Genomic DNA, 9,511 nt, shown 5'->3' on the forward strand with positions numbered 1-9,511 from the left:
TACAGAAACTGTGGACTGCATCGACAAATATGTTATATCAGCTGTTATCATATAATTACCAGCATTTAATTTTCGATTCTTGCAATTAACACTGTGCTGTCCGCATTTCTGATTGGGATTCTTTTGTATGGCGCCAGTAGAACATCGGTCGCCGGCGTTTTTTCGAAGTTTACAAGGAATCATAAATTCTCCTTTTCTTACAGAAAATGAATAAATATAAATCATTTTCATAAAATAAATAATAATTAATCAAAATAAAATTTAAAAAATCATAAAATAAATAAAGATCGCTGGATATCAACGTGATTTCGTCGATTAGCATAGTGTTAAAACACACAAGATATGTGTATAATTGAATTATAATAATGAAAGCATAAAGCATACAAAAAATATATTTATAAGAAGCTGACGTTTGCTGTTCCGCTATTTTTTTAATGGGACAGTATTATAATTTTATACCTATCGAAAGAAACTTTTCCTATTAATTTAAATCTTTTGATCTCCGCTTCTTAACTAAATAGTTTTTGGCGGATCATCAACAGTTAAATGCATTTGCCGTTTTCGGCAACTTGCCAAGAAACCCTGAAGAAATGGCTTCCACAAACTTTAACTTAATTTTCTTTCAGCTTTGCATGCAAATTGCAGTTCCAGGGTTTGGGTTTGGATGAGATGGTGGTAAATGAAATATATTTTCATAATTTGATCTTCGCAACAAAGCCATATAAATTTATACACCGAATGCTTATTCTTAATCAGAAGAATAAATATTATAAATAAAATCTTTCTCAGGGCATTTATTTTTCTTGTCATCTCGTTCTATATTGGAAATGTATATTCTTTTATAAAACAAAGTTAGAAATCATTTTGGAAAATTAAAACATATTCTATTAAAGCTATAAACATATCTACAATTATTTGCATTTTATTTAAATTCATAACGATATCATTTAAACGTTGAGATGTTACAGTTAGATGAATATACAGAATAAAAATGAAATCGACGTTAAATATATCTTTCAGTTATCATAAGCCAACTTGAATTTGGATATAATGGTATTTATTAATGAAACTCTTCATTACATCGGGTTTCACTTTACAGATATTCTTGGAAGACATTAATAATGGCAGCCAGTCAAGCCATCTAATTGAAAAATGTTTCTTTACATTTAAGTATTCTTTATACAGTAAATTTCAAATTCCCCGATATTGCGAAGTAGATGGGAAAGCTAATCTGCCCTTACCATTAAAAACCCAATTTTTATTTTTAAAAAACATTTTTATTTTTATTTTGAGATTACTTAGTACTGGACAATGCTAAATAAATGTATATTATTTGCTATTCAGTGCGTTTAAAAAAGTTTATTAAGCAAAATAAAGTTAAAATGCATTTTTAAGTAAATTAGATTAGCCGATGTTCATTATAAAAACATAGATTATTTGAAAAAATCGGATATTGTAGGAAGTATCAATAATGTTATGACGATTTTATATATATATTTATAATTTTTAGAGTGAAAACGGAATTGCTCGCGGATCGCCGAGTCCTGTTTCCTGAGCTGAAATTGTATTATACTGTTTCACTTTCTTGAATCTTCAATAACTTTAAGACCCAATATGTCATTCCCCTATCCCCTCTCTTTCCATTCATGTATTAACTAAGGAAATAGAAGTAGGTGCCCCAAAGGATCACAGAATGAATGCATTTCATCAACGTCCCTATTTAAAATAATATGCCACTAAAATGTCATTTCATTAATTAGTTAAAAGTGGATGCCATTTAAAGGAACTTTTAGAAAGTTGTAATTTATATCAGGTCCATCATTTACATCAATTAACCTAAGTATCATTTTTTTAATATTATCAGCTGTATTCAGTAGGAGAACAAAAATTTTTCTTACTAACGTTTCATTTGTTCTTATCGATCATCATTGAGTTTTACCTCTTCAGGATCCGGCAGAAGAAAGATGGTGTTTTTCCCTGTTGTTAGGAATGGAGTTATCAAAGAGGATGAATGATTTGACAGTGAATCAACATTGTCAACTCTCCATGTTGTAGCTGTATTGGGAGACTTCCTGAAGCGCAGCCTCTTGCAGTAACAGTTTAAGTTAGTTTAAAAGAGTAAGTTCTTACATTACGACAAAAGAAGTTTGAAGATTTTAAGTTATTCAGTGGAGAATCGGCCTTGGCTCTTCTGTGTCCTGAATCCTGCCGAAGGAAGATGATGCTTTTCTCCAAGATTAGGAATGACGTTATCAAAGATGACAGAAGACTTAACAGTAAATCAATATTGTCTTCATGCTGTATCTGTATTGAGAAGTTTAACTCAAGAGCAGCCTCTTGTATTAACAATTTGAGTTTTTAAAGAGCAAGTTTTTATACTATGACGAAAGAATACTTAAGATTCTAGTTGTCCAGTGGAGATTTTGCTTTGGCTACTCTATGACCGGAATTCAGCAGAAAAAAGATGATGGATTAGGAATGGATTCTCCAGGATTAGGAATGATGTTATAAAATATGATGAAAGACTTGTCCCTTTAAAGTAAATCAATAATTATTAATTCTACATGTTTAAATAAATCGGGAAGCGTTTTGCTCCTAGAAGCCCAACCTCTTGTAATAACAATTTAAATTTGATTCAAAAAATTTATATTGCTGGAAAATATTAACTCTACTTTAGCAATCGGAGGATTTGAATTGGCTGTTCTAAGTTATTTTTCCTTCTCGATTGGAAAATGAAAATACTCAAACTAGAAAGCCCTTTTAATGTGAAGAAATATTTTCCATATATTTATACAAACTAGATACAAATGTGGTTCAACAAATATGGACGTGACAAATTAGATACAATTATGAAAGGCCCTATATAAGCACAGTTGAATTCTCCTTGATTCCACAACAACTTGTCAGTTTAATCTGAACGAGCTTGTAACGATTTAGCTGTGCTGCTTCGCATGCATAAACTCCACTTAGTAACGCTTTTCTCCTTAAAGATTGAGTTGGTTGAAAGGAAGTTTCTGCTCAGAATAGAAGTTTTATCCTTACCTAAAAATTTCACATTATAAAACTCAAAGTTTTACCAAATGAGGTATTAATTTCATTGTAGTGATGCAGTTATCATGAATCGAATGATACCCAAAGTTCTAATATAATTGACACAAAAAGGATGGTTGGGAAAACATCGAAACTTTTATTCATATTAGATATACAGGTGGTCTCAATGCACAATTCACTTCGTCAAATATTTATGGGTGAAGAATATTAAACCCAGTAACTCAAATTAGAAAAATGAATTTGGAGGGAATTCTTTGATATTATAGCTGTGATGATTATTAGGTAAATCTAACGACGCTAAAGCCACCACTGAAGATGATTCAAGATATCGAAAAGATATGTAAGAAAAAACATCATAAAAACTTTTTTTTATATATTAGATATGTTTTTTTATGTTTTATCTCCAACCAAATAAAAAAAACCAAACAAAAAATATTCTTTTTAAGTAAATAAAACATAAAGGTTTAAAAAGTAAACCTAAATTTCATTAAAAAATTTTTAACTTTTTTTTAAGTATACTAATGTGAGAAAATAGACTTAAGAGATACAATTTAAAATTAACAGTTCAGGTGTTAGGAATATGCAATACCCTGAAAAGATAATTTTCCCCTCACATTATTAAGGACTATTATTTATTTAGCCAGATCAGATAGTAAAAAGTCTGTTGTATTTTGTATTCTCCGTGTTTTGAAAACATCTTTAAGAGTGATTTTACTGCATTTGTTTGTCTAAATGTGAACCGAAAAAATAGGAATATTTCAAATTCTGGTAGAAATAAATTGAGGAAGAGTAAAAAAAAATCCATATTCAATTTTCTTCATTATGATACGAAACTCAGCAAAAATTACCGCTTTATGCATTTAATGAAGAAAGACGAGGACAGAATTCTTCTCCAGTCCGTCGTATAGAAATGGATTTATGTAAAAAAGGAAAAAAAAAAAAATTAAGGGAACACGATAAGTAAATAACGGCAATAAAAAATTTTTATTCTTATAATCTATCTACCGATAAGTAATTGATAATATTAACCTATGAGAAAAGATATAAACACAATTTATTCATATTCAATAGCTGGTGGAGCCTCCACCTGAAGCAATTACAACCTTAACATTACGGGGCAATAGCTTTCCACTAGTGTTTGGATGATGGATAGTGGTACATTCTTCCATTTGGTTTGGAGTAGACGTGAAAGTGCTTTGACCGGTTTTGGACGGTTCCGATACCCCTTAATTAAGGGATCCAACTCGTTCCAGAAGTTTTCTATAGGATTCAATTCTGGGTTCTGGATAGGCCAATCCAATAAATTCACCCTATTGTCATCATACCAATCCATGGTGTATCTTGCAACATGACAAGTGGCGTTGTCATCTTGGAAATAATAATTACCCAACTCATAAAATTGTCAAAAAGTAGTAACCACATCGTTGTCTAAAATAATGGTGTAGGAGTCGGTGTTGAGCTTACCCTGAATTGGGATCAAGAGTTTCAGTCCATATCACGAAAAACATCCCCAGATCATAATTTCAAATCAGTCAAACTTTACTGCAGGCACAATGCATTCTGGTAAAAAAGCGTTTTCTATGCATATGCCAAACCTAGACTCTGCCCTCCGATTGGTTAGATATTGAACCTTGATTCATAACTTCAGAGAACCTCTTTCCATTCATCTACGGTTCAATTTCGAAGTGCCTTGCACCAACTCAACAGCGTGGTATGATTTTGTAATCGGAGGCTTTTGGGTGGCAGCACGACTATGGAAACCGAGCAAATGTGCATCCTTGCAGTTGGTATTTATTGAAACAACAGTCACGGATGCTTGTCGGAACTCCTGGATTATGTGGTCTATCGGTTTGATGCGGCCTTTTCGAATTTCTATGGGCAGCACTCGTCGATCTCTATCGCTAGGTCGAAGCACATTCCAACAATCACCATTCATCTTCCAACTTCTTAATCAAGAAAAAAAAATGCCGATTTTGGAATGTTTAACTCACTGAATATGTCCCTTAAGGATTTAAGTCCTCTTTCTATGACATCCTACAATTATGCCTTTCCCGAAATCATATAACTCTACAATTCGAAGCATCTTGCATGCGACTAATGCCAATGCTGTTTCTTACACAATATTTATGTACAGAAGAAATGAAGTAGATCAGGACAGCAGATATACTCATTTGCATGGGTGACCATATACTTATTGGTAGATAGTGTATATATAATCATTTTTCTATCTCAAATGTAGAAATTCATTTCATTATTTTCATACAAGTAATAGACTATGAAGTATCCTATTATATTATGCCATAACATTTAATTTTCCATAAAATTAAAAAAAAAAACAAATATCTTAACTATACGCATGACTATTAATTAATGATTAGTTCTACAATATTATAATAAACTAATTACTATCAAAAGTATAATTTCGTTCTTTTTTTTTGTTTCTTAATGAAATTGTAGCCTAATTCATTCAACTGAATCAATTGGAAGTCATCCAAAACAATTGAAATAAATTGGTAGAACAAAAATTTTTGCGATTTTCTTTATAGAGAAAAGCAGAACCTTTATAAGGAAAAAAGGAAAACTGATAGTAAGTTTCCACAAATAGTTTGCTCTACCAGGCTGAAATATTTTTTCAGACACAGTGGAACGTGTTTCTTCATAGACCGAATATTCTACAAAGATGTTATCTACGCCTATAATATTTTATTTTGTACATTGAACATCAGAAAATCGAGACTAATCTAATCTCGATTTTCTCATATATTCCTGTAACAGAAGATCACTAATGAATCTGCAGGGAAAAGGTTCCGTCTATTGCGTAAAGCAACCAATAGCTCTCGATTAATAACAGTAGAAATCTCTTGAAAGTATTAAAAATCAATGAACCGCAGAAGAATTTCCACATTTATGCTGGATGGGCAGAAACTGCACCAACAAACTTCTATGAGGGATCACACAAATCAATACCAACAGTTTCTGCAATTCAACGTAGTATTATAAGAAAAAAGAAGGAGAAAAGTTATCTGTTGGTGAATTAAGTAAAAGTGATCTATACAACAAATAAACAGCACAGAACAAATTTAAAGGTTATTTAATAGAGACGAATAATAGACGGGATCATAGATGCATAAACAATAGTAAATCTTATGCAGCGCAATCAACACAGTGCGAAGACTTTCTGTCGCCGTGTGACAGACTTTTGATGTAAATAAAGTATGTGTTCAAAGGACTTGCTATAAGGAGCAATATATAATTTGCATGCTAATATTCCAGAAATTGTGTTGGTATGAATTTGAATTCTATTAAACTATATTAAATACTTTAACTTAACTTGTGTTCCATAATTTATTGGTAATGAATCCCTTTAGCAATCTCAGTTTGTTTTTGGAAACTCATGCGTCATGGCAGAAATTATTTCTTTTCAATTTTACAAACATCCTAAATATCTGTAGAAAGAACTCCTGCACGCCCTCAGTTTTGATTCCTTAAATTGCAACACCTTATGGACTGTATGTAGATTTTGAAATGGCGTACACGAAAATGGAAAGAAGTAGAAAACGAGACAGAAATTACTAATCCATTTTAAAACTCAAACAGTTTTCCTGTTAATTATCCTTGCTTGATATCATTTCATTTCCTTCAAGGTTTGATTCTCTGATTGCTGTTTTTACATTATTTCCTTTCACAATGCGAAGAGGTAACACATGTAATATAACAGTATAAAATAAATTGTTTTTGAAAATATTTTTAAATGCAAACAAAAAATGTTTAACACTTTATTAAAAAAAACCCGGGGGGGGGGTCGCCTCAAAATGAGGATGAGATGCTTCCGGGATGATGGTTGGATCTGGTCACCTTGGAGGTTACTCCTGCCATCGAAGATGGGACGTACTTCCTTAGGGAAGGGTTTACCACGGCCGGTGGGGACCCTTAGAACTCAACCACAGTTCCCACCAGTGTTGCTGTTGCGGCGGTCCAACCATTCAGTATTATTTGTTCGTGTGCTTTAGGGTGGATCGGAGAGTCAGTGATACGACTTAACACTTTATTAAGAATCAGAGATTGTAAAAAAAAAAATATTTTTTTTTATTCATGACAGGTAAAAAGATACAAATATAAAAATTGTGTTATTTTAATTTGTATACATTTCATTCGTATATAAATTTATATTCAAAGGTATAAATTTGTATATAAAATTTCTAAATGATTTCTGTATTTGTATAAAAAGTTTTATATATAAATTTTTATATTTGTGCATACTTACCGTATACAAATATCAAATATTTTGATCTATTGATTATTCAGTGTACATATAAGAATTTTTTAAATGTACCTACAACTTAAATTCTGCTTTTCTTATATCAGATTTAAGGCATCTCTTTTCTAACCATTTATTCTGAAATGCATTCAACCCAATCCAAGATCTTCAGTGTCAACTATAAAGGAGGACAAGAGATGTCTATTGCGTAAACGACGTCGACCAATCAAGTCGTTCCGCAAAACATGCATAAAAGAGGGGGTAAACACAGAACTGAAAGGTCCCAGTTTGGGATATCTGCCAATTAGGTCAAGTACACCCCTTTGAAACATCCCTGTGTCACTTCTCTGCAAAGAACTTTGCCAAATCTTCTGGCCCGTGTTTACTCGAAGAGTTTTTATCTGATCTTCTTAGGATCATAACAATTAGTTAGAGAGGATCTGGTTGTTTGTGACTTCTGCCGGGACGCAAGCTGAACATAACATTCCAGGAAGTTCTCGATTCGGTTAAATTGTAGAAGGAAAAGGCTGAGGGAAAAAATAATTCGAAGTCTGATTAAAAAACAACTTTCTTCCTTTTCTCCTTTCTTGGGATGGATTCATTTCCGTTACCGGAATAAAAAAATAAAATAAAAAAGAAGTACAGCTTCGCCAGCCAGAATTTAGCTCTTGATTTTATCCTCATCTACGAGATTTAAAAACCAAAGAAATGTAATGGTTGAAAATTCAATCTTGATAATTGCTAAACTTTTGGAATTCTTGAAATCTAAAAATCAACAATTTCGTAATTACGATTCAGTACGAATAAAATTAAAAACAATAAAAATTCTCTACGGATTTTCTTCAAAATTTGATTTATATTTGTAATTTTAATGATATATCTATGATGAAAATCTTAATTTATCTAGCTGCTTAACTGTTTTTTTATCCATCTTGCATACACGTTGATAGACCGATAGACTTCTTTCAATGGATTACGTCAATTCAACAATTCAGTTTTCCTTAATGGGGCGTTTTCGAATTTTTCTATTCACATAAACACAGCCATCATTTCAAAAATGTTTTTTCGTATTCAGGGACGTCTAAAATGGGGAGATTCATCTGAATCTCACGGTAGGAGATTTTATAAATGTTCATAAAATGCAAAGTGTCATATATGAAAAAAAAAAAACAACATTGATCACCCATATGCATTTTTGTTACATTATATGCTTTTTAACACGGAAGCCTATCAGATTATGAAAATTATTTAACTAAAAACATAGCATTATGTAAAAAAAACAATAACGACAGCTTTCAACTATCGTTGACTGGGAAATATCACAACCCTTATTTTCCTCAGAAAAATGTAATTATTTTACAAATATTTCAGAATAAAAATCTTTGATTAAACAATTCGTTACTTACTACATATGGCAAATGAGGTTCAGTCAATTATTCATCTTATAAATTATTTAAATATTTTCCATTTTAGCACATTCCACTATATACAATTAAAATGGATGCAAGTACTCATTTAATTTTTTTTTAAATTTCAACATGACCGGACATGCTGATTGTTTATGAGTATTATGATTAGCATTATGAAACTCATTTAATGCTTTTTCTCTATTTTTCGACAGATAAAATAAGTTTGAAATGCAATCTTTAATGTCATAAAATCATCAATGTGAAATAAATGTACTATTAATATTCATTTCAAAATGGCTTACTTTGCTTTTTCTATAAGCATGGTTCCCCTTTAGTGGAAATTTTATGCTTAACATTTGCGCTTTTCATGAGTCAAAAACTCTTCAGAAAATTGCCTTCTTTCAACATTTTAGTTCCTTAAAGCAGAGTTCCTCTGAGCTTCTGCCTTATCCTCGATTTTTTTTCTGTTATAGAACAATAGTTTTCAAAATAGGGATTGGAGAATGAATTTTTTCTGCTTATTTTGCTTTTGTTGATCCTCTATTCATGATATATTATTTTAGAATTTCTTTTAATGAAAGTGCTTTATTTTGGGACATTTTAAATTTTTAAGAAACAAAGGTATTTTTTAAATTTCTGTAGAAAGGTATAGGCATTCAAGAATAGTGTTCTTATCAGACAGACGAGTAGAATGAGGCGACTCAGAATGGATCCTCCAGTTTCCTCTCCACTTCTAACCATGGGATGTTTCACGTCCCTCTTTCTTTATTTGAAAGTGAGAAAGATAAAATAT

Source organism: Argiope bruennichi, chromosome 8 (genome assembly GCF_947563725.1).
Source record: "Argiope bruennichi chromosome 8, qqArgBrue1.1, whole genome shotgun sequence".
Taxonomy (NCBI): Eukaryota; Metazoa; Arthropoda; class Arachnida; order Araneae; family Araneidae; genus Argiope; species Argiope bruennichi.